This window comes from Macrotis lagotis, chromosome 3 (genome assembly GCF_037893015.1).
Source record: "Macrotis lagotis isolate mMagLag1 chromosome 3, bilby.v1.9.chrom.fasta, whole genome shotgun sequence".
Classification (NCBI taxonomy): domain Eukaryota; kingdom Metazoa; phylum Chordata; class Mammalia; order Peramelemorphia; family Peramelidae; genus Macrotis; species Macrotis lagotis.
Genome location: NC_133660.1, coordinates 273,008,206 through 273,034,837, shown reverse-complemented (window position 1 = coordinate 273,034,837; position 26,632 = coordinate 273,008,206). Strand labels below are relative to the sequence as shown.

The 26,632-nt window shown below is 39.0% G+C and overlaps 1 long non-coding RNA gene across 3 annotated transcripts; it reads left to right on the top strand.

Moving 5' to 3' along the window:
* Positions 1–7,324: 7,324 nt before the first annotated feature.
* On the top strand, positions 7,325–20,392 carry LOC141516571 (uncharacterized). Of its 3 annotated transcripts, none has more exons than XR_012476751.1 (10): positions 7,325–7,873; positions 8,708–8,865; positions 9,676–9,855; positions 10,720–11,015; positions 11,215–11,394; positions 12,880–12,946; positions 14,237–14,350; positions 14,744–15,686; positions 18,254–18,390; positions 19,910–20,392. It is a non-coding gene; the product is annotated as an uncharacterized LOC141516571 (long non-coding RNA). The 3 variants fall into 3 exon arrangements; XR_012476750.1 differs by having other exon boundaries at positions 14,744–16,290; XR_012476752.1 differs by lacking the exon at positions 11,215–11,394 and having other exon boundaries at positions 14,744–16,290.
* The last annotated feature ends 6,240 nt before the right edge of the window (positions 20,393–26,632 follow it).

Here is a 26,632-nt window from a genome sequence, read left to right as displayed (position 1 = left end):
GCTTTCCTCCCCCATACCTCCACCCACACATTCTCATATCACAATGAATGGGATTTACTCACATATAATACCTTCTTCACTCAACATAGACCACAGAAAAACTTCCTTATGTTCCCTTCAACACCTAGATAGGCATGGCTTCTCCCTTTTCAAAAGGGGAGGGGGCGTTGATGGAAGTTGTTAATATGAATTGCTTCTACGCAAAGTATATTAAAAGAATTCTAACCCATTAGAAACTGATCACATTTTCTTTTCTTTTTCTTTTTCCTTTTCCTTTTCCCTCCTTATGATCCATACATATTCAGGTACCTGAAGTGTACATATTTTTAAACTTTTATTTAAGACAACGGTGTTAAGTGATTTGCCTAAGGTCACACAGCTAGGCGATTTTTAACTCTGATCCTTCTGACTCCAGGACCAATGCTCTATCCACTGTGCCACCTAGCTGCCCCAACTGGGGTGTATGTTAATCATTCTTTACAGATAAATTAATGTGGTATTCCTGCTTCATCAGGACATTGTATAAAAATGATACTGGAGCATTGGCATTTTGTATTTCACAACCAAGGTAAGGTTAGGGGAGTTTAGGGATGAGTAGATGGCATTCATTGAAGTAAATAAACCTTAATTTTCTATTTGCAATAGCAATAGCAGACAGTTGAGATCATGATTCATGATCACTCATTTTCCCTGGCATATTTTTTTAGCACTGACTTCAATTTCATTTACTACTAGTTCTCATAAGGAACTCCCAGCCTCTAGCTGGGCTCCAGAAGTCAGCCTCAAAGGCATGACCTTGGGCATCTCTCTCATATTATTTACAAACATTATGAGCAACCATTGCCGCTTAACTATTAGAAAAGGCACACCAGAAGATGATTTCAGAAAAATCTGGAGAGATTTAAAATGGTGGAAATTTGAGTGAGCAGAACCAGGGGAAATTATAATCAGTAAGAGCAATGTTGTGTGATGATTTACTGGAAGTGGCTTACCTAGTTTTTGCCAGGCTTACCAGTTTCTATCTGCTGCTTTGGATTTCCCATTTCCAAATCTTTGTGAGGTCAAATTTACATAGCTTTGTAGCCTACTGAATTCCTCAAGCATATTCTGACCTTATTCTCCCTTCACTGGACATAGGTTTACCCCACCAGTTACTATTATCTCAAGCTTCCCATTCAGCTCTGTCACAAAGTCTATTGAACTTGCTCCTTTATTATTCATTAGTGCAGGGTATGTTGACATTCCAAATTAGATCCAATTAGACAGCTAAGGAACCTAAAGGTTTGGGTCTGAATATTGTGTGCTCTAAGGGGAACCACATGGACTTGTAGCATACTTTCTCTATATATCCCAGGACCCAGTGATGTCAGGTTTTCCAATTATGAGAAATGAGGTAAGGGAAGCAAAGAGTTCCTTGTTATAGTGGGATTTAAGACTGTGAAGAATGAAGGGTGTAGTTGGTCTTCACATGGTGTGGAAGGGGGCCCCTTTGAAATCCATTACAAAGGGGAATGGCCCCAGCCAGTCCCCAAACTGGGAGAGTTCGACTAACCCTATTTCAAAGATGACAAACTCAAGAAGAGAAGAAACTAGTGGTTAACTAGCCAAGAGTAACCTAGAGTCTGGATCTTGTCCTTTGCACATGCTTAAGGGGATCGATCTGTTCTTGCTCATTAGAGTGGGACCCTGTATAGGAACCATTGGCTCAATTAGATTTGTGACCCCAGGCTATATTTGGCATGAAGGGGAAGGAACAAAGTCTTTCAAAATCCCTAAAAGAGCTTTTATTTTGGGATTTCCCCCACCCCTCTCCCACCATGAGACAGGTGTACCATTTTGTTAAGAAATCTTAATAAAGACATTTTGAAATAAGTGTTCTCTGTCATTTATAAAAAAGGCCAAGACTTCCTGAGAGAGAGCATTGACCTATGAGATGAGGGGCTTAAGGGAGAGAAGGAACCAGGCTTCTAGTTTGAGGAGATCTTGGTTTGTTGTTAACTTTGGTAGGGAGAGGATATTTGAGGGAGATTACCTCTAAATGAGGAAGAAACCTAAGAAGCCGCCATGGTTTTTAGGGCTAGTTCATATGAGAAGCTTATCCCTGATGGATGGCAATCATTCTAATGAAGATGTCCATGCTTCAGGGGAGTTTAAGCTCAGTACACTTCAAGAAAATAGGCTGGCCCCCAAAGTTAATGGTGTTGATGTGAACTTGTTTTAGGAGGATAATTAGGATTAGGGTTAGTGTTACTGTAGTAATCTGTTGTGGATGCTCAGGACCCAGTGGCTGGTACTCTGGGTTTAGACTGAGATCTCCTGAATACAAATATAGATACTGAGTGACCCTGAGCAAATGACTTAAATGGTACCTGCTTCAATTTTCTCCACTTTGAAATGAATCATCAAAGCACCACTTTCACAGATTTTATGAGATGCTAATTTTTTTTAGGTTAAGTGGCTTGCCCAAGACCACACAGCTAGTTAATTATTAAGTATCTGAGGCCTGATTTGAACTCAGGTACTCCTGACTCCATGGCCCGTGCTCCATCCACTGCGCCACCTAGCTGCCCCCATGAGATATTAACGTTAAAAGACCAGAGTCTGCCACATAGGAGCTTACAAAAATGGTTATTTCTGTCCATCTACCTTCACCCTTTTTCTTTAGGCTCCTTGCATGTTGCTGGATTGTGTTTTTAGAAGAATATTTAGAGAAAATGTTGAAAATGTAAAGACTCGTTGAAGGAGGAAAATTGAAAAGAAATCAAGGACACCATGAGGATGTAGTATTTAATGGTTAGGTGTAAGAACCTTTGACATTGAGTCTGAAAGGAGCCAGGAGAATATGTGACAGTAATTTTTATGTGGTTAGTTAGGTCGTCATTTGGAAGAGGGTTTGGAGGGTGCAGAGTCAAGATGGTGACAAGAGAGGATCCTCTCTTAGGTGCTCTCTCTTAAAACATTTAAGCTAAGGACTCCAACTAAATTTTCAAGAGACAGTACCCACAGAGGGATACAGTGAGGGAGTTCCCCAGCCAAAGGTAACCTGGAAAGAGTGGAAAAACTCTGTTCCCTGGGGGTGGAGGGGTGACCCGCCAGAGTGAAGGAACCTCAGCCTCCTGGAGGAAACCCTGGGGTGCTGGGAAACTTGGCTCACAACAGCGAGGGCACTTTCCTGATCTACACCCTGGGGAGCATCAGGCACAACTTGGGGGATCAGCGGGGGGACCTCTGCCAGAGTGAGCACGTGAAGCCCAGCCCTCAGGGAACACAGTGAGCACTGTGGCCAGGGCAGCCCATATCCAGGAACCAGAAGCAGGTAAAGCTGGTAAGCAGGAGCCCCCAGGGCATGAATGCTGAGCCTATGGAGGGGAGTAGAGAGAGACTGCCCAGCTCTGTCCAGTCCCCCCCCCCCAACCCACCTCAGCCCCCTGGCAGAGGGGTGCACTTATGGTCACTCACAGACCAGGAGGGCAGACACACAGAGAGCCTTATGTGTGTGGGTATCCCAATAACACTCAAAAGCTCAGGGAGCACCTCAAAACCAGGCTCAGGCTGGGAAAATGAGTAAGCAGAGAAAAAAGAGGAACACCACTGAGAAATACATTGTATGTGATCCCAAGAAGGATCAAAGCATTCAGTCTGAAGATAAATAAGTACAAGCTCTTGCATCTAAAGACTCCAAGAAAAACAGAAATTGGACTCAGGCTATGACAGAGTTAAAAAAAAGACTTTGAAAGTCAAGTGAGGGAGATAGAAGAAAAATTGGGAAAAGAAATCAGAGAGATGCAGGAAATGCATGAAAAAGAAGTCAGCAGCTTGATCAAGGAGATTTAAAAAAATGATGAAGAAAATACCATGTTAAAAACTAACTTAGGTCAAAAGGATAAAATAGTTCAAAAAGTTACTGAGGAGAAGAATGCTTCAAAAAGCAGAATTGACCAGATGTAAAAGGAAAGAAGACAGCTCTCTGAGGAAAACAAATCCTTCAGCAAAGAATGGAACTGAGGGAGGTTGCTGATTTTACAAGGAATCAGGACACAATACTTCAAAGCCAAAAGAATGAAATATTAGAAGAAAATGTGAAACATCTCATTGAAAAAACAACTGATATATATGGAAAAGAGATTTAGGAAAGATAATTTTAAAATAATTGGAATACCTGAAAGTCATTATCAGGAAAAGAGCCTTGACATCATTTTGAAAGAATTCCTACAGGAAAATTTTCCTGATATCCTAGAAGTAGAGGGCAAAATAGAAATTGAGTGAATCCACCAATCTCCCCAAGAAAGAGATTCAAAAAAAAAAACCAACCCCCAGGAAGATTATAGCCAAGTTCCAGAACTCCGAAGAGAAAATATTACAAGCAGCCAGAGGGACACAATTCAAATATCATGGAGCTGCAGTCAGGATCACACAGGACTTAGCAGCAACTACATTAAAAGCTCACAGGGCTTGGAATACAATATTCTGGAAGGCAAAAGAGCTTAGAATGCAACTGAGAATCAACTACCCAGCAAAAATGAATGTCCTCTTCCAGGGACAAAGATGGACTTTCAATGAACCAAGGGAATTTTAAATGTTCCTGTTGGAATGGCCAGAGCTGAACAGAAGGTTTGATCTTCAAATACAGGACTCAGGTGAAGCATAGGGAGTGGAGGAGAAGGGGAAAATATGAGAGACTTAATGATGATGAACTATATGTATTCCTGTATAGAAAATGATACTGATAATACTCATATGAACCTTCTCATTTAATAGAGCAGGTAGAAGGAGCTTTTAGAGATGAAGCACAGGAGAAAACTGAATTTGAAGATATATTGTGGTGTAAAAATGGAATCAATAGATAAAAGGGAAATGTAATGGGAGAAAGAAAAATGAGAGGAGGAATAGGCTAAGATATTTCATATAATAAGATTTTTCTTTATTACAATGAGCTATTGCAATGACATGGAAGGGGGGAAGGCAAGGGGGGATGAGAGAATCTTTGCTCTCATCAGAGGTGGCTAGGAGAGGAAACAGCATATATACTCAATGGGGTATAGAAGGAGTAAGAAGGAGAGAAGGAGGATGGGGGAAGGGGGGATGTGAGTGATGGAGGAGAGGATGGACTATGGGTGGAGATTGGTCAGATATAACACATTCTCTTTTTTACTTCTTACAAGTGGCTGGGATTGGATGGCCTATCTGGGACCATAGGGCTGGGAGGATGCTGGGCCTAAGGAGTGGTATGTGGGCCCAGGACCGGGAATCTGTCTGCTGTGTCATTCAGCTACCCTACAGCAGAGACAGAGTGAAAGGAGAGAGAAAATATAGTATGGAGAAGTATGAATGGATGAAATTGCAATCAGCAATGGCAGCAGTAGAAAAATATGGAAGTAACTTTTGTGATGGACTTATCATAAAGAATGTGATCCACCCATAACAGAGCTGGTGGTGTTGGAACACAGACTGAAGCACATTTATTATTATTATTATCTTTTGGGGGGGGTTGCAGGGCAAATGGGGCTGGGTGGCCTGCCTGGGGCCACACAGCTGGGTGATTGTTGGGTGTCTGAGGCCAGATTTGGACCCAGGTGCTCCTGGCTCAAGGATCAGTGCTCTATCCACCACCCAGCTGCTCCTACTATTATTATTACTATTTTATTTTATTTTATTTTATTTTGGGTCTTTTTTATTTTGGTTTTTGCAGGGCAATGTGGTTGGGGTGGCTTGCATGGGGGTCACACAGCTGGGTGATTGTTGGGTGTATGGGGCTGGATTTGGGCTCAGGTGCTCCTAGCTCCAGGGTCGGTGCTCCATCCACTGTGCCACCTGGCCATACCTACAATTATTATTATTATTATTTTTAATTTTAATTTTAATTCTTTACTCTCCCCTTTATTGCTCATGCAGGTCTATATGTTTTTTGGGGGAGAGGGTTATTATGTTTACTCTTCAACAAGAATATTTTAGTAATGTATAAAAACATTATTTGTATAAAATAAGAATAAATAAAGTTGTAAAACAATTTAAAAAAAGAGGGTTTGGCAGAGTTTGAACCTAATGGACAAAAGAGGAACAATAAAAATGGACAACCTGCTAAGAATAAAAGGTTATGAAGTAAAAAAAAAACCCTCAAAATTTTTTCCTTTCCTTTTAGAGGATGGGCTGAGGATGAATAGTTAATCCCTCCTCACTAGAAAACTTTAAGTTAAGGTTAGATAAGCACTTGGCTGTATTATTTCACTGGGTTGTCAATTACTGGTGAGGCTAATGTAACACTGAGAGCCCTTTGAATTCTAAGATTGTATAATATCTTGGTACCCTAGGTCACCAATTTTCTCAAACAACTAGATGGACTTGTTTAAGTCTTTTAAACTAATCTTAAGGGGACACATGATGTTCTCCCAATATAACATTGTTAGAGATGTAGAAAGTTTCTCCACTCCAGGCACAAATTATGAATGCTGTAAAAATGGGCAACCTGAAAGGAGTAGAAGTATATAAAGTAAAAAAAAACAGAAACTCAAAAATTATTCCATTTCAGGAGAAGGATGGGCTTCCTCAGGATGAATAATTGATCCTTGCCTACCTAACAACTTTAAGCTAAGGTAACCTAAACACCCATGTGAATTGTAGAACTGAGTTTTCAGGCTAAAGGAACACTGAGGTCTCTTTGAATTTGTCATTCTATGTTATCTTGGCATCTTATGTCACCAGAGGGTTTGTTGAGGCCATTTGCTGACAACAGGCAGACATGCTTTTCTGTTCGAACCTATATAACAAGTCAGAGATTTTATATAGTTTTGAGTCTGTTTTCTTCTAATCCCTTTAAATTAGTCTTTGCTTCTCTTCTTTGTTTCAAAGCTACACTCAAAACAAGATTGAAGTTGAGCTTCTGCCCTTCACTGGGCTGAAACCCGATGACCTGAGAACTGAAGGACCAGTGGATCACACATCCAATGAATTGTTGGCAGGATAATTTTCTTTTCCAAGTTAAGCATTGGAGGAGACTAAGTTCTATATTTGAACAGAGTAAGGGTCTTCAGTCCAATTACGTGCAAAGGAAAATATTATTTTGTAAGATTTTTGAGTTCACTATTTTCTTTCTCCCTCCCTTCTCTTTTATTATCCTTTACCACAAAAATATACATTATATGTGAATAATTATTTAAAAAAATTAATTCCAAATAAGGATGAATAGCTTATTCCTCTTCACAAGAAAACTTGAAGATAATCACTTGACTGTCTTATGTCACTAGGTTGTCAGTTATTTGATGGGCTAAAGGAACACTGAGGGCTCTTTGAATTCTAACACTCTATGACATCTTGGTTTCCTTGGTCACCAACTTTCTCAAACAAGAAGATGGATCTGTTCAGGTCTTTCACTCTAATCTGAAGGGGAGACATGGTCTCCTGTTTGAACCCAATATACCATTATCACAGACTTGAGAAACTTTCAAGACTTTACTCTTCAAATCTCTTTACCTTAATCTCTGTTCCTCTACTTTGTTTCAAATGACCAAATCATGAAAGATGGAGGTTGGGGTTTTACCATTCTTTAGATTGGAATTCCCTCTAGTCCACTTTTATTATTCATCAATATTTAAATCAGATCGGTGATAAGACTGTCAAGTAAATTTTAGTGGCGTGGAAATGGGGAGATTTCTGTGCTTTCTCTGGGAGAAAAAAATGGCTATAGTTCAGTATTAGAAGAAAGGGGAGAGATAAGGAATGCAGTAGAATGAGCTGAGGAAACTAGAGTGGGTTTATTAGAGATGAATGGAGTGTCAAATTAAAACATGTGAAAAGGAACAATGGGGAAGTGAAGGGAAAAAGAGACCTGATGCCCTGAGAACTGAAGTACCAGGTTATCACATCTAATGAATTTCAGGTAGGAGTATTTCATTTTCAAAGTTTAAAACTACTAATTACTAATTACTAAATTACTAATTTTTATATTATAATAAAATTTATAACTTTTATATATGTCTATATATGTGCAAGTGAAATTCATTAAAGAGAGTCAGGGCTGAGTAGAGAGACCAATCTCCCTTCCTCCTCAGGAGGGGAGAAGGGAAGGGAGGGGAGTGGAAAAGAAGAGAGGGGAGGAAGAAGAAAAGGAGGAAGAAAAGGACAGAGTAAGAACCTGAAAGAAGGAAGAAAAAGAGACAGAAACTAGCTAGGAAGTAAGGAATTGTGTTGTCCATCTGATATGACAGGTCCCCATTGGGACACATCCAATTACTCAGTGGTTGTTATTCAAAAGAGATATTTTCCTATAGATTCTACATTCCCTCTTCATGGTGTTTTCCTAATCAGCCTACACAGTTTAGGTAACTCCACTTAATCCACTCAGTTCTTTTCTCAGGAACTTATATTAGCATGATTTCTTCCCTCTTTAGCTCTGCCCATGGCTCCTACAAGGCTCAATCTGGCCACAGGGAAAGAGAGAAATGCTAGATGTTTCCCCTCAAACTCTTCATGATTCTAAGAATTTCCCTCTTTGTTACCCTCTTCCTTCAAGGATGTGCCTTGTAAATCTACTTACTCCATCTAAATGTCAAAGTTTGACTTACCTGTTCACAAACTGACCTCCATATCTTTGTGACCCCGTAAATAAATATATATATTTATAAAATTCATATAAATTTTTTAAAACCCAAGAGTTTAAGACCCTTCAGTGAACCCCTTTTTCCCAATTATTTTCCCACTCTCTCTACTCCAGGCACAAAGTATTATCTTCTGCAAAAATGAGCAATCTGCAAGGAGTAGAAGAATATGCAGTAAGAAAAGAAAAGACTCAAATTTATTCCTTTCTGGAGGAGGATGGTCTCCCTCAGGATGAATAATTGCTTCCTGCCCACATCAAATCTTTAAGCTATGGTGAGCCAACACGTTGTTAGTTTTGTAGGAGTAGATCTCTTTAAATTATACTATTCTATGACATCTTGGTATCCTATGTCACCATAGTGTATTTTTTATAATTTTTCTAACCCAATAGTATAAGACTCTTCAGTTGATCCTCTTTCTTCCAATTTTTTCCCATCTCCTCTTCAGGCACAATCTCTGATCTTAGTCAAATTTTTTTATCTACCTTACGCTCATATGTATTAAGTTATAGCAGCTTCTTTGCTACACTCCTGCTTTAGGGGTTCACTATATTTGTACATTTTTGCTTGTTTGCTTGTTTGTTTCTTCCTTTATTTTTCGTTATCTGCCAGAATAATTTTCAACATCTATTTTTAAGTCAATATGCTTTCAAATTACATGCAAGTATAATTTTTAGTATTCTTTTTATTATATATTTTCCCTCCCTTCCTTCTCACCTTCCCTTTTAAAGCAAGTAATTTAAGACATTAAACACATTTCCATGAAAGTTATGTTGTGAAAGAGCAGAATAAAAGGGAAAATAAAACCACGAGAGTGAAAAAACATAAAATATAAAATAATCTTTAGCATGTGGATAGTGTATGTTTTCCTTGGCATGAAGAGTGCATCGTTCTCTGGATATGAATGGTAATTTTAGGACTGTCTTTGAGCCCCCCATTCCTGAGAAGAGGAAGGGAGGTTGGTTTCTCTGTTCAGCCCTGACTGTCTTTAATGAATTTCACTTGTATGTAATGGAACTCCTTTCTCTTGTTTCTCTCTTTCTACTCTTTTTTTTCTCTCCCCCTTCCCCATTTGTCTTCTAAGGATGGATGAATCTCACAGTATCTGATAATTGGCTTGTGCATGTGGAAGTTATTTATGTTTTGAGAAGAATCTTTTGAGGCAGTATGAAGGCTAAGAAGAAAACATCACTGAATTGCTGGTTTACTAAGTGAACATTGGTCCCTCAGGCCGAGTTCTTCCATTTCAGTGAGCTCCTGGAGTGTTAGTGTCTCTCTCATACTAATGTCAATATTATGTGATATTTAATGATATTTTGCAGGTAATGATAGCACTTGCAACAACTATAAGAATAGTTAGCTCTGGCATTGTTTCTACACGGTGCCAGTTAGTGGTCTCCAAACTTTACAGATAGCTCTTTTGATCTTTTTCTGTAGAAGATATGTGCTTCTGTAACTCCCATTTTACAGTTGTGGAAACTGAGATAAATGGCAGTTACGTGACTTTCCTAGGAAAATCACATAGCCAGTTCATGTCTGAAGTCAAATTTGAACTTGCCTCCTCTTTATGAGGAATGACTAGTTATACAAAGTTTGATATCTTTCCATTTCATGATTGTGACTGAGAAAGCTGATTTTTTAGCAAAAATAAATTGAAAGTTTTTCAAAGGGCACCTGAAGGATCTAAATAATGAAACTTTTCCTTGAAATGTGTATGTGCCTTTCCATGAGAAAGAAAAACTTTCTACATTATATATACATGTTTTAATGAATGTCTATTTGCACATCTATTTCTGCATACACAATATACAATATCCATGTGCACATGCATGCCAACTTATGCATGTATATAGCCATGTGTACATGCCTATTCATATGCATGTTCACACACAATCCTTCTGGGATCCAAGATATTGTCAACAGAATTGCAGCTCCAAGTAGATGAGACAAGGCTTTAGGGCTTGACAGCACTCTTTTTCCAATGAACTCAAGGTAGATTGTCACCCTGGGTTAGAGTGAGGTGAGTACTTGGAGCCATTGCCAGCTCCTAGGGGCCTATGAGGGATGAGAATGGATCTGAGGACTTTGAAATGGTTTAGTATAAAAAGTACATTTTCTCATATTCTAGGTAAAGAGCCCAGGGGAATACATTAAAACAAGAAGAGGAAGAGGAAGAAAAAGAAGGAAATAGAATGAGACTGGGCAGAGGAGAGGATTGTGGCTGCTCTGCTGAGCCTTCTGCACAACAGAAGCAGCCACCCATCCATCCCTGAATGATCCTACTGAAGAGAGATACTCACAGCATTGATCTGTGTCTAGCTGAAAAACAATTCAGGATCTTATCTCCTCCACTGGATAATGATTCTAATGTTGAGTCTGGGGTCATTTTCACTGGTGCCTGCTTCATGAGTCATATGATCCCAGGTAGGCACCCATGATCTAGGGCTCTCTGCTTGTTTTTACAAACCTACCCAACTGATGTCTCTCTCTCTCTCTGTGTGTGTGTGTTTGTGTGTGTGTGTGTGTGTGTGTGTTTGTGTATGTGTGTGTGCGTACAACTCTATAAACCAGGAAGAGATAACATCCTTCTTACATAATTGACGTGTATAACATTATAAACTAGAAAAAGGAGATGAAATCCACATTTGTGATCCAGAGTCTGGAGGAAGAAAGTACCAAGAAAGCCCCTAAGGATGGCAGCTCATGAACAGGATGTTGTGCCTGGTAGGCATCAGCAGCTTCTCTTTAACATGAGAAATTCCAGGAGCATCAGAAGGTCCAAGAGGACCAGGAAGTATAAAAGGTACTGGAGGTGTTCTTTCTCTATCACAGACTATAATTATATGATGAATTGAGTTAGCTGAGAGAATGCAATGGAGCTGAACTATCCCATCCAGTCCCATGCCAGGGAGATAAGGTGCTCAGGACTATGCTTTTCAACTCTTGCCAAAGATTTGTCAGGCTTGACAATGAGAGGAAATGGAGCCTCTGATGAAAATTGCACCCTCTTTGATGTGTGAAGAAACTGAATTCCTACTACTGAGTGAGCATCTCATCATCTGGGATCCAGGAACAGATGTGTCCTTATTCCCCTTCAAGTAGTCTTAGAATATCTCCAGATCCTGTGAGGGATACAGGGATTCTCTGCTCTCATACATCCAAGTCTGAAAGACTATCCCCTTCTTTTCTTTTGTAGAGCCAATACCCTTAGCAATGCAATAAGTCATGGGGCTCTTTTGTTCCCTTGGCTATTTTTCTAAGGCTTCTTTTTGCCTTTCTAAATTAGCTGTAGAAAAAGGTGAGAGAATAATGAAACGGTCCCCTCTCTGTCCTCAGATTGCTTCTATTTGTTCCTATATTACAGAATTATGAGTAGCAAGTATAAAAGGACAATTTGGGTTTTCTCAGGAAAATGTTGTGTTCATTAAAGCCATCCAAAAGGTAATGGACCACTTTCTGACAAGGTAAGATAACCCTTCTCTTAGGAATTCTTCAAGCAAAGGTTGACTATCCACTTGTGAAGTATGGGTTAGAGGAAATCTTTTTGTTAGTTTTGTGTTGTACTAGAGGACCACTGAGGTATATTTTAACTCAGAATCTATGATTGTTATTCTATCTTAATGTAAGGAGGCCTAGCCTTCTCTAAGTCACAGGCAGTGGCTCTCAAAAACTCCAGCTCTCATTTGACTCATCTTTCATTGTTGGATTCTCATTGGCATCTCATCAGAAAGCCTAAATATTCTACATCACGGTTATTCTTGAATGTTATTTTACTTTATGGTGTCTAATTACATTCAAAAGATAGTCTTCAATTAACTTTCACATCTTTTTGGAAACTGTTGAGTTCCATATTTTTCTTCCTCCCCTCCTTTCCTGCCCACCCTAACAGAATAGCAAAATCCAAGATAGGTAATACATGTACAGTGTTTGTCATATTTCCATATTAGTCAGGTTGTGATAGAAAAGTCATAACCTAAAGGGCAGATAATACATGAAATAAAAAATCCATAACATAAGTCTTAGAAATGTGAAAATAATTACTTTTGATCTGAATTCAGACTCAATCTTTCTCTGGATGTGGATGGCATTTTCCACCACAAGTCTTTTAGAATTGACTTTGATTACTCATTCCTGAGAAGAGCTCAATTTTCCATAGTTGATCCTCACCCAGTGCTGCTATTGCTGTGTACAAAGTGGTCCTGGTCCTTCTCACTTCACTCAGCAGCACTTCTATATCAGAGTTCTTTGTTCTCAATCATCCATAATTTATATGTCTTACTCCTTTCAGATTCAGCGTTGCACTGAGATAAAGAACCAGCTCTTGGCTGAGGACTGGGAGGTCAGTGTGGCCCAAGGTAAGCAGAACATTCCGACCTTAAGAGTGTAGGAAGTTTTACAAGGCCCATCTTTGAGAGAAGAGGATAATAAATTAGAAATTCTGAGTTTGAGGGAAAACATCTAGAGGTTCTTTCCCCATGGCCAGTTTGAACCTTGGAGGAGCCAAGGGCAGATGCATGTATTAAGTTGCTGAGAAAAGAGATTTAAGTGGATATACCTGTACTGTGCAGATTGGTTAGGGGAACATCATGTAGGGATGTGGAATCTATAGGGAAAAAACTCATCATAGCATAATGGCTAGCATTTGTATTGTACTTAAAAATTTTCAAAATACCTTCTAATAAAATCACTGGAGGAGTTTTATATCCCAGTAGGGACCCAATTGCCAATTCAAATGGACTACTCCATTCCTTCCTTACTATCTTCCTTTCTTTTTTCCGCCTTTCAGTTTCTTTCACCTTTGCTTTCCTTCCTCCTTTCCTTCTTCCTCTCCTCTCCTCACCCTTCTGCACCCTCCCCTCCTGAAGAGGAAGGGAAAGTGGTCTCTCTGCAGAGCCCTGACATCTTTAAATCCAGTTCATTTACCTGTCATGGAACAACCCACCCCCTAGTCTTTCTGTCTCTTTCTTTCTAGCCTCTGTTTCTGACACTCCCCCCTCCTCATTTGTATACTAAGGGGGGAATTAGTTTCACAGAATTTTACCATTGGCTTTGGGACTGTGGATGTTCTTTTTGTTTGGGAAGAGCACTCCTGAGGTAATAATAAGGCTAACAAGAAATAATCCCTGGATTACCAGGATATTAAGGGAAAATTGATCCTCAATCCTGAGTTCTCAGATTACAGGGAACTCCTGGAGTGTCAGTGACTCTCTCATTCTCATGTCTGTCTTGTGTGGCATTAAAGGATATTTTTCATGTAATGTTAGCAGTAGTAACAACAATAGGGATGACTAGCTTTGGTATTGCTACTACTCTGTGCCAGCCATTGGTCTCAGAGCTTTACAGATATAGCTTTTGATCTTTTCCCCCCTGGAAGATGTGTGCTATTATGACTCCCATTTAACAACTGGGGAAACTGAGACAAATGGCAGTGAAGTGACTTGCCTAGGGAAATCGCATAACCAGTCCCTTTCTGAAATCTGGATTTGAACTCATGTCTTGCTGACTCTAGGACTAATGCTCTAACCAGTGAGTCATCCAGCTGCCTCTTCTTTGGGCATGTATATCTGCTAAGAATGACTAGCTACACAAAGTTTTTCTTAACGTTTCATGGTTGTGTTGATGGAAGATGGATTTTTGTCCTATAGAAATTGAAAATTTTCAAAGTGCACCTGAAGAAGCTAATTGATGAAACTTCTCCTGGAAATGGACACAGAGCTACCCATCAGAAAGAAATACTTTCAGTGAAAACATGCACATGTGTATGTATGTATGTATGTATCTAGATGCAGCCATGTCTAGAGATGCACACCCATCTATGCATGGGATATATTTCCTCTGTACAATGTATCCACATGCACAAGTAAACTCATGTGCATATATGAACACATGGACACATCTTTCCATATGAAGCTATATTCACACACAATCCTTTTGGGGTTCAAGATATCCTCAACCAAATTGCATTTCAAGATAAGTAGGAAAAGGCCTCAGAATTTAAGTTAGATTGTAGCTCTGGGTTCAAGGGAGGAGATTCCTTGGAGCCACTGCCAGTTCAGGAAGAGCCAATGGAGGGGAGGCTTGGTAGAGGGATGAGAAATGCTCTGAAGACTAAGCAATGATTTATTTTTACAATATATTTTCTTCAATTTTAGATAAAGGGACCAAGGCAATAGTTCACAATGAAGAAGAAGAAAAAGAAGACAGCTTGAGACAGGGCAGAAGAGGAGATCCTGGCTACTCTGCTGACCCCTTTTCACTATAGAAGAAGCCGACTAGTCAGCCCTGAGACCCTACTCAAGAGAGCTACTAGCACATTGAACTGGGAGCAAACTGTATACTGGGAAAAAAATTGAGGGTCCTATTTCTTCCTCTGGATAGTGATCCTTAGCAAGGAGATGAGAGATTTCAAGACATATTCTATCTCATGGTCATGGTACCATCTTTCAATTATGGCTTCCTCTCTTGAGCCTGGTCCCTGATAGGTACCTGTACTTATAAAAAACTCACACAATTGGTGTGTATAACCTCCACATCTGTGGATCCAGAACCTGGAGAAAGAATTCCAAGAAAGTATCCATGGATGGAAACTCATGACCAGGATGTTGTGCTGGTCTGGCACAAAACATTCAGGAGTGTTAGCTTCCTCCCCTCAGCAGAAAAATTTGCAGACACATCAGAAGGTCTAGGAAGATCAGGAAATATAAAAGGGATTTGACATGATCTACATCTGGCACAGTGAATCCCAAGAGTTCCCTGTAATAGAAGAATTCAGGACTGATGAGCAATTTTCCTTTAGTCTGCCAGCAATCCAGTGATACTGGCATCTTGTTAGCCTTGTTACCACTTAAGGAGAGCTCTAAAGACCTTCCACAATCCCAAGTCAATGCTCAGATTCTGTGAGTTTAACTGACTGAATAAATAAGAGAACACAATGAGAAATGAGCTAGCCCTTCTGGGCCAGTGTCAGGAGGATATGGCCTCCTTCCTTGTCTCTCTTCACAGCTACATCAATCTTGAAGAAGATAGGAGGAAACAACAAAAGGATTCAATCTCTCTTTGAGGATATGTGAAGAATGCATGAATTTCCACCATTGGGTGGGTCCCCAACCTGGAGGCCTCTATTTATTTCCCATTGCCTAGTCATAGAACACCTGAAATTCCACCTAGAGCTCCTGGGATCTTCTGTTCTCATTCCCCTGGTTCAGAGGGAAACCCCTACCCCCTTCTGTAAGGGAACTAAAACCCATTCCAATCAAGGCTAGCTACCTTATGGCTTAATGCCACAGGGGTCCTTTTATCCCTGGCTCATTTGCCTAGGGTTCTTTTGTCTTTGTAAAAGAACTGTACCAGAAAAGGTGAAAGAGTAGCTGAGCCAAGTGACTGAAGCTGAAGTCAGAAGTTGGAGACAGGGAAGAGCCCGACCATTTCATGTCCAGGGGACCTGTGCTTGGCAGTCCCATAGGAAAAGTGGAGAGAATTTGGGCAGTGGCCATTCTGGGGCAGTTAGAGGCAGTGCCTTATGGGCATGACAGCTAGATTCATATGCCTGGTGGGCATTATGCACCACTTGCCCCATTTCCTCCTGGGAACACCAACCTGGAAGGACCAAATACTGGCATGGACCAGTGGAGAGCAGGCCTGGGGAGAATGGTGTGATGACATCCCTAGAATACAGGTGCAGCTCTGGAATCTAATAGGGGTGAGTTCATGTGTCTGCCCCTTCACAGGTGTGCATTAAGCACACAGGTTGTGTACCTTTGGCCATTTACCTCTCTACACATGAGTTTTGGTCACCCAGGGAACATAAAGTAGAGAGCGACATGATGGTGTTTTGTTTCAAGGGTACATAGAATGAAAGAGGGAGGTGGAGTTTTTCCCCTTCGCTAGCCTGGAATGCCCACCAGTCCACCATTTTGGTTCAATAATGAGTTGACAATTTTGCTGTGGCCCAAAAGTGAGTTTTGGAAAAGCAGAAATGGGAAGATTATTGTGTTTTCTCTTGGAGAAAAAAATTGGTTAGCAGTAGAGAGCAGAAGGGGAGAAATTAGGAATTCAGTAGAATGAGCTGAAGGAATCAGGTTGGGTGTATTAGAGATGAAAGGGACATAGATCTGAGAACTGAAGTTCCAGTGGATAACAGCCAATGAACTGCTAGTAGGAGGACTTTCTTTTCAAGACTCAACACTGGAGAAAACTAAGTTTTATCCCAATAGTACAAGACTTCTCAGTGAACCCTCTTTCTTCCAGTTAGTTTTAGCTCCTTCTTCAGACACAAACTATGAACCGTTTTAGCCAAATTCTTTCTACCTAGCTTAATTTCCAATGTAGTTTAGGCCCATGTTTTAGGGACAGGCTATATTTATTTCTACATTTTTTTTTGATTTTCTTAAGGTTCCTTCATTAGTTTGTTTTCCAGTTATTTATGGAGATAATTTTTAACATTTATCTTTGAAGAAATTTTATTTTTATTGAATTTTACAATTTTTATCCTATTTTTGCTTCACATACTACCCCCCTCCCCCCACAGAAGGCAGTCTGATAGTCTTTATATTGTTTCTATCCTATACATTGATCAAAATTGAAGAAATAGTCTTTGGTCTTTGTTTAAACTCCACAATTCTTTCTTTGGATATAGATGGTATTCTCTATAACAGATACCCTAAAATCATCCCTGATTGTTGCACTGATGGAATGAGCAAGTCCATTAAGGTTTATCTTCACCCCCCATGTTGCTGTTATGGAATATAATGTTCTGATTCTGCTCATCTCGCTCAGCATCATTTCATGCAAATCTTCCAGGCTTATCTGAATTCCCCTACCTCCTGGTTTCTAATAAAACAATAGTGTTTCATAGCATACATAATACCACAACTTGTTCAGCCATTTCTCAATTGATGGACATTCACTTGATTTCTAATTCTTTGCAGCCACAAACAGGGCTGCTATGAATAATTTTGTACAATTGATGTTTTTACCATTTTTCAACATCTCTTCAGGGTATAGACCCAGTAATGGTATTGTTGTATCAAAGGGTATGCATATTTATTTTTGCCCTTTAGGTATAATTCCAAATTGCTCTCCAGAAAGGTTGGATGAGTTCACAGCTTCACCAACAATATATTAGTGTCCTGGAATTCCCACATCCCTTCCAATATTGAACCTTGTCCTTTCTGGTCATATTGACCAGTCTGAGAGGTATGAGATGGTATCTCACAGATGCCTGAATTTGCATTTCTTTAATAAGTAATGATTTAGAGCAGAAAAATTTCAATTTTGTAATATTTTGAGTCTCACATTTTTCATACTCTTACCCTTTCTAGCAAATCCTATAAGTTATACATTTATGCTAGACCTATTTTCAAATAAGTTAATACCAGGAGAAGAAGGAAAAAGCATGAAACATTAAACATGTTTTAAATTTTGAATATAGTATGCTTACATCTATGTGCAGACTCTATTTTGCTCTGGATGTACCTGGCATTTTCCATCATAAAGAAATTTTAGAATTAACTTAGATGTCTCCATTACTGAGTAAAATTATGTTTCTCAAAGTTGATCATCCACAGTGTTGTCTAGTTTGTGCTCTCTTCATTCAGCATCAGGTCTGCAACAAAATCCTTTGCTCTCAATCATTCATACTTTGTATTTGCTATGTTTTTCAGTCTCAAGGATTCACTAAGATGAAGAGTGAACCTTTCCACGTAAGTTACTGGGGGAATATGTCAATCCCTGATTGGATACCTTGGTGATCAGGAGATGACAGTGGTCCTGAGGATGCCATTTGAGAGAAAAAAGCAAGGTATGATAGTATTGATTTTTTGGATCAAAATAGAGAAGTGGGGAGATTTTATCCAAGGTTATTGAAAGAGTATTGAAAGAAGTGGATGTGAAGAGAGTAGAAGAGCTGAATAAAAAGCAAAATTACAGAGGATGGAAGGCCACTACTAAGTCAGTATCCAATAAAGATGTTAAAAACAAAAAAAGAACCTATTTGTATAAAAATATTTCTAGCTGTTGTTGTGGGGGCTAAGATTAGGAAATTGAGTTCATGCTCATCAATTGGGGAATGGTTGAAGAAATTGTGTTACAAGAACGCAATAGAATATTATGCTGATAGAAATGATATGCAGAAGATTATTTCAGGAAAACCTGGATAGACTTGAACAGATAAAAATTTGAGTGAGTAGAACCAGGAAAATAGTGTAAATAGTAACAGCAATATTATGATGATTAACTGGGAATGCCTTACCTAGTTACAGCAATACAGAGTCCTATCTGCTAATTAAGGGCTTCTTTTTTCAAGCCTTGGTGAGGACATAGCTTACTTTTCTAAGCCCCCTCTGCTTAGTCTTACCACCTACTTCATTCATTGCATTTATCTCTACCCAAATCTTCCAATTTTCCCAACTTTCCCCTTCAGCTCAGTCTCAGAGACTACTGAAATAGCTCTTTTCCTATTCAGTAGCATTGGGTTTGTTCCCATTCTAAGTTAGAGTCAGTAAGATCACAACTATCAAATCAAAAAATTAAGATTTGAATCTCATGTGATCTAAGAGGAATTGCTTAATTTCTCTAAGGCACAGTTTATCCCACAAAGTGCTTGATCAGATGGACATGTAGGATCTTTTCTGGACATCCCATGATTCAGTAATGTCAAGTTTCCCCAATTATGAGAAGTGAGGGAAGGGAAGTAGTGAGTACCTGAATAGAGCAGGATTTAAGACTAAGACAGAGAGAGAGAGAGAGAGAGAGAGAGAGAGAGAGAGAGAGAGAGACAGACAGACAGACACAGAGACAGACAGAGACAGACAGACAGACAGACACAGAGACAGACAGAGACAGACAGAGACAGACACAGACATAGACATAGACAGACACAGAGACAGACGTAGAGACAGACACAGACATAGACATAGAGACAGAGACAGAGATAGAGACAGAGACAGACACAGAGACAGACACAGACGACACAGACACAGACACAGAGAATGAATGAGAATTGACCATGAGGTGGGGGGGGGGCTTGATGGAGAGAAGGAACTAAGTCTCTATTTGGAAGAGCCCTTGATTTGTTGGTAATTTTGGTAGGGAGAGGTAGAGTTAGACACTTGAGAGAAAATAGCTCTGAGTGGGGAAGAAACATAAGGAGGTTTTCAAGAATAGTTCATATGAGAGGCTTATGTACTCATATGGGTAGCAATCATTCTGATGAAGATGTCTATGGTTTGGCAGCCTAGAAGCTTAGTATGAGTCAAAAAAAATATAACAGCCCCAAAAGTTAATGAATGGTATTGATGGGATCTTACTTTCATTTCCAGAATTAGCAGTTGTGGATTCTGAGGAGCAGTATATAGAGCCCTGCTTTGGAGATACTGTGTGACCTCAACCCTGCTTTCCTCAGTTTTCTAAATTGAAAAATGAGTCATCAAAGCACCAATTTCACATATTTTAGAGATGCTAATGTTAAAAGACCCACTTCTGTCACTTAGGAACTTGTGGAAATGCTTATTCCCTTCCATCTTTCTTTGCCCCTTGCTGTTTAGGCCCCTTGTATATTATTGGGCTAAATTTTTAGAAGAATATTTACAGAGAATATTGAGAAGTTAAAGACTCTTTGGAGGAGAGAAATCGAAATAATAAAAGATTCCATGAGGACTACAATTTAAGAGTTAAGTGAATGAACTGCCAATTTTGAATCTAGAATGGAAAATCCAGAAGAACATGTGACAATTATTTTAATGTGGTTTGCTAGGTTGGCATGTGGAAGTGGGTTTGACAGAGTTTGGACCCATTGGACAAAATAGGAACAATAAAAATAGACAACCTGAAAACAAAGAATATGAAGTAAAAAAAAAGTCTCATGAATTATATCTTTCCTAATGCTTCAGGATGAATTGACTCTTCCTCATCTGAAAACTTTAAGCTAAGGTGAGATAACCACTTGTTTGTATTATTGGACTGGGTTTTCAGCTATTGGTTGGACTAAAGGAACACCCATGTTAATTGCAATCTCATCATAGTGGCTGTTGAGGCCTTTTACTCTCATCTGAACAGGAGACATAAATCAGAGACTTTAGATGCTTCTACTCTGTTTCAACGGTACATACAATGAAAGATGGAAGATGAGCTTGTGCCCTTCACTAGGCCGGAATTCCCACCAGTCCAACAGTAGGGTTCTTCATTATTGAACTAGGAGCTGTGCTGAGGCCCAAAAGTGAGTTTTGGAAAAGCAGAAATGGACAAATCACTCTGCTTTCTCTGGGAGAAATAAATGGAGCATTAGAAGAAGAGCAGAAGGGGAGAAATAAGGAAGGCCATAGAACAATCTGATGGAACTAGAGTGGATATATTAGAGATGAAAGGAGAGTGTCAAATTGAAGTATGTGAAAGGGAACAATGGGGAAGAGAAGGGATATAGAGACATAATGACCTGAGAAAAGGATGACCAATTGATGACATCCAATGATTGCTGGTAGGAGGATTTTCTTTTGAAAGTTCAACACAGGAGGGGTGATTTTTATAGCCCATAAGTATATGATTCTTCAGTGAATCCTCTTTCTTCCAATTATTTTTCCCCCTTATTTTCTCTAGAAACACCATGAACTGCTGTAACCAAATTAACTCTACCTACCTTCAGTTCAAATGGAGTGAGTTATATCAGCTCCTTTGCTTTGCCCCTGTTTTAGGGATGAACTACTTTCATTTATACTTTTATTTTTTGTGTATTTGCTTCTTTGTTCATTTGTTTTTCCAAATATATGTAGAGATAATTTTCAATGTTTATTTTTAAAATAATTTTTCCAATTACATGCAAAGAAAAATTTTATTGGGAGCTCCTGGAGGGTCATTGACTCACTCCTACTAATGGCTACATTGTGCAGTATTAAAGGATATTTTGCATGTAATGATCACACTAGCAGCAACTATAGTAATGACTGGCATTGACATTGCTCCTACTCTGTGCCAGTCATTGGTCTCAGAGCTTTATAGTTATCAATTTTGATCTTTTTCCCTGGAAGATAATGTGCTTTTATGTTTCCCATTTTACAGTTGGGGAAGCTGAGGCAAATGAGAGTTAAGTGTCTTGCCTAGGAAAATTCCATAGCCAGGCCCTGTCTGAAGCTGGATGATGTCTTCCTGATTCTAGCTGGCTCCTCTCTGTGAGGAATGACTAATTATATATAGTCTGATTTCTTACCATTTCATGGTTCTGAGGACAAAACCTGGATTTTCAAAAGATTTTGCAAGGGCTCCCCAGGATCCAAATAAAGAAGCTTCCTTTTGAAATGTATACATGCCCTTCCATGAAAAATAGTTTCATTGAAAACATACATGTTTATATGTGTAGATCTAGATGCAGCCATGTGTAGCTGCACCACTATCTATGCAAATCAAACTTTTGTGCATGCACAGCAGACAGGTGTTTGCACACACATGCACATGCATACACATTTGAATATATCTATACATGCCCTCAACTATTCATATGCATCTAGATTCACACACAACCCTTCTGAGGTCCAAGCTATTCTCAACAGAATTGCATCTTAAAGTAAATAGGGCAAGGCTTTAGAGCTTCATAACACTCCTTCCGGTGAGCTCAAGGTGCCAGTTCAACAGGGGCCTATGGAGAGGAGACTTTATAGAGGGATCAGAATTGATGTGAAGACTATGAAATGGTTTCATTTTATAATCTATTTTTTCCTTTTTCTAGGTAAAGGGACTAAGGGAATAGATTACAAGAAGAGGAGGAGGGAGATGAAGAAGACAAAAGAATTTGGGACAGGATGAAGGAGAGGTCAAGGGACAGCTTGAAGGCCAGGATAAGGGACAGTTTGAGGGACAATTTGAGGGGTAGGTCAAGGGACAGGTCAAGGGACAGGTCGAGGGACAGTTTGAGGGACAGGATGAAGGACAGTTTGAAGGATAGTTTGAGGGACCAGATGAGGGACAGGTTGAGCGACAGTTTGAGGGACAGGATGAGGGACAGTTTGAGGGACAGTTCAAGGGACATGACAAGGAGATACAGGGCAGAGGAGGAGATCCTGGCTACTCTGCTAACCCTTCTTAACTACAGAAGCATCCATCTAGCCAACCCTCTTACAGAGAACCTACTGAAGGGAGATCCTAGCAGCAATGATCTGGGAACAAACTGTGTAGCTGAAAAGCCAATGAGGGTCCTAGTTCCTCCTGTGGATATTGATCCTTGGTGGGGGAGAGAAGATGAGAGATCCTCAGAGATGAGTCTGAGGAGCTTGAGTTTCATTGTGTATTCATCCTCAGAAATGACTAACACACAGGCTCACATTGTTTCAGAAATATGTGGGGAGGCTGTACTGGACATTCAATTTCAAATGACCTGAAACTGCTACTGCTTGAGGTTTTCCCTAGGTGTGTGTATGATACATATAAGATGGTCAATAAACATTCATTTTTGTGACTCTTGTGTTGGAAATTTTGGCTCTTGTATTCAGTTGAATAAAACTCATGAGCATTAATAGGTCTGGACTTGGAAGAGCAAGATTCAGAGTTTTTCCCACATTTGCCAGCAAAGTGACTTGGGGTAGTAACTTCTCTAGTAAAATGAGTAAAATGAGTAAAAATGAGTAAAAACATCATCTGTAAAATGAGAGAATTTAGTTTGCTTACTTGGCATCTTTGTTGTATTTCACAAATCTGATGTTTATTTTGTTGATCTGGTTCTCAAAACAGGATATAAAAAAATATTTTAAAACCCTGTCCTCTGTCCCAGGAAATCTGCAGTAAAAAAAGCAAGCTACACTGCAGACAAGTTAAGCAGCTTTCTAAGTTCATGTCCTTGGTAAGTAAAAACATCAATCTTAACCCATTCTCCTCTTGCGAGATCCCAGATAGATTATTCTAAAGATGAAAATGTAGAAGGTGTTTTCCTCCTGAACTTATGTGTCATTAATAGATATCTTTCAAAAATTTTGTGTTTTTGTGACATCTATGGCAAAATAGTATTTTACACTAATGTATGTAATTATTCCCCATCTCAAGATATACATATTTATAAGTGTGTGACTATGTAGGTATATATAGATGAATATATTTTTGTGTTTATGTGTATAATATTTCCTGATTGCAGATAAGAGGAGCACCACTATTTTCTTTTTTACAAAATAGAAATTCAAATGTTAATTTTTAAAATATTAACATGGACTTCATTCTAATGAATTTAGTCTGTTAATTGTATTTTTCTTAGGCTAAAAATGAAATGAAAGTTTTATAAATGAAGTTTTATTCTCTAGAATTTTACCAAATCTTACCCAAAACCCACCAAACCATGGGTGGATGGCATTCTTCTAATACCAACCCAGAACTAAATATACAATGTTAACAAAGGATCATGAGACTTTGGAGGCCAACGCTTCAGGGAAAAGCAATCTGGTATAAAGTTGTCATTATTTTGTGATTCTCTAACATATCCATAAAGTCTGTTCTATTTCAGAACTGCCAAAGACAGGACTACTGTCTCATCTCCTGACTTGATATTTTAAGGTGGTGTCAGATATGATATATATTTCTCCCTTTCCAAAAGGACTTAAGAATTTCTTCAGCCTTTTGTCATGATAACCAACTCCTCAGGCTGGCCTTTATTTGTTTACGTAGCATGAAAACAAAACTTTCAGAGACAGTTAAAGGGGACTGGGCTGTTTCCCATAGACAGAGCCTACCTTCAGATTTATAACTGGAGAGATACAGATCTTGTGGAGGGCAGAGGCTAACCTTTCCAGATCTCTTTTGGAAGCCTGATAAAAACAATTCTTGATCAGAAATAGAGAATTAAAGAATTTCAGACTTAGATAGGACTCAGAAATTTTCTCTGTATCTGTCCCAAAATAAAGTCTTTGAAAAAAGGCTAAATTCAATTTAGCAGACATTCACTATATACCATTCATTGTTAATTGATTATATATTTTAATGATTTAGTGGAATTAAAATACCTAAATATTAGCAATATTTAAAAATTGAAGGTGCTGCTTTAGGGGACAGTAAATTGCCACTTCTTGATGGTCTTAAAGCACAGGATTTATGGCCATCTGTAAGACTTTAATAGTTAGTTAATAGTTAATCTGCATGCGATTACCCATTCTTCCATTGCCTCGTGCTGTTGTCCCACAGACACTAGACTTGGCCTTCAACTGAACTATTGAACTTCTAATAATCTGTCACTGACATAATTATATCTTTCTAAACCATGCCTCCCTAAACCATGCCTCTTGCCTAGAACAGACTCCCTTCTCTTAAACTTCTTGCCCTTGTGCCCTTCATAGCTAAACTCAAATTAGATTTATCTCCCTACATGTATTGTCTTCAAGGAGAATGAAAGATTCTTGATGTGAGGAATGTTATTCAAAAAAATGAAAACATAAAGGGCAGCTAGGTGGCACAGTGAATAGAGTACTGGCCTTGGACAGGACAGGACAGGAGTTCAAATACAGTCTCAGACAGTTGACACTTTGTGAACTTAGGTAAGTCATTTCATCTTGATTGTCTTGCATCCACAGTTATCTCCAGGCAGTCTTTGGAGAAGAAAATTGAGGCTGGTGACTTAGCACAGACTACCCTGTCACAAATCCATTCCATGTGTTGTTATATCATCTCTCTAATGTCATGGTGGCTTTTGAGAATGAAGGAGAAACACCAAGTTATCACGTAACTTTTTTCTTTATCTCCCCATCATGATAGTGGAAAAAAAATATTACCGTTGGGGTGACTAGGTGGCATAGTGGATAGAGCACCGGCCCTGGAGTCAGGAGTACCTGAGTTCAAATCCAGCCTCAGACACTTAATTACCTAGCCGTGTGGCCTTGGGCAAGTCACTTAACCCCATTGCCATGTTCTCTTGATTCTCCTCATTTCATTCATTTTTTCATGCAAGTCTTTTTTTAAAAGATCATCAGGCTCATCATTTCTTATAGTACAATAATATTCCATGAAAATCCTATACTATAATTTATTCAGTCATTCCCTGATTGATGAGCATCCCTAGAATTTCTAGTCTTTCTAAGAGAGCTGCTGTAGAGATTTTAGAAAATATAAATTCTTTTTCATTTTTCATATTTGAAAATAGACCTAGAAGTGCTTTTTCTGAGTCAAAGAGTATAGTATTTTTATAACTCACTGGACATAATTCCAGATTGCTTTTGAAAATGGTTATAGCAGTTCACAATTCCATCAACTATGAATGAGTATCATTCATTTGTATATCTCCTCAAAAATATATTTTTGCTTTCTCAATCAGTCATTTTAGGTAATCAAGAAGGTATAAAATTAGGAGTAACTCGGTGGCACATTGGACATAGCACCAGCCCTGGAGTCAAGCAGATCTCAGCCATTTAATATTTATTTAGCTGAGTGACCATAGGCAAGTCACTTAAACTTATTGCCTTGGGGAAAAAACACACAAAAAAGGTATAAAATATCTCAATGTTTTTAATTTGTATATCCATGAATTAAAAAGTAAATTTCACTTAGCAGGTTCTTAATGAATACTTTTAAAGATATTTCTTAGTATTCCTGAGAAAGTCGAAAAGATTTAAGATTTTAGAAATTAGCAAATGCTCCGAATTATTGAAGGAAATTTCAGGACCATAATTTTAATTCTATCTTTTTTTTAAAATAAACTGAGGATTAGAGTGTTCAAGTGACTAGACTTAGGTAAGAAATATGCACTGGATGTTTCAGAAACAAGATTCAAATTTCCATCTTTGACTGTCAGAATGGTATTCTTTCCATACTACCAAAAGGCTGAAATCAAAGTCTACAACATCAATTGTCTTTTTTGAAACTTGCATAGGATTGCTCACTCAGGTGGAGGGTGTTTGTTATTTATTAAGGGACACTTTTGTGGCACAGTGGATGGAACAACAGGTATAGAGTCAGGAACACTCCTATTTCTGAGTTCAAATTGAGCCTCTGACACTAGCTTATTGACCCTGGGCAAGTCACTTAACCCCATTTGCCACAGTTTCCTCATCTATAAAACGAGGTAGGGAACAAAATGGAAAACCTGC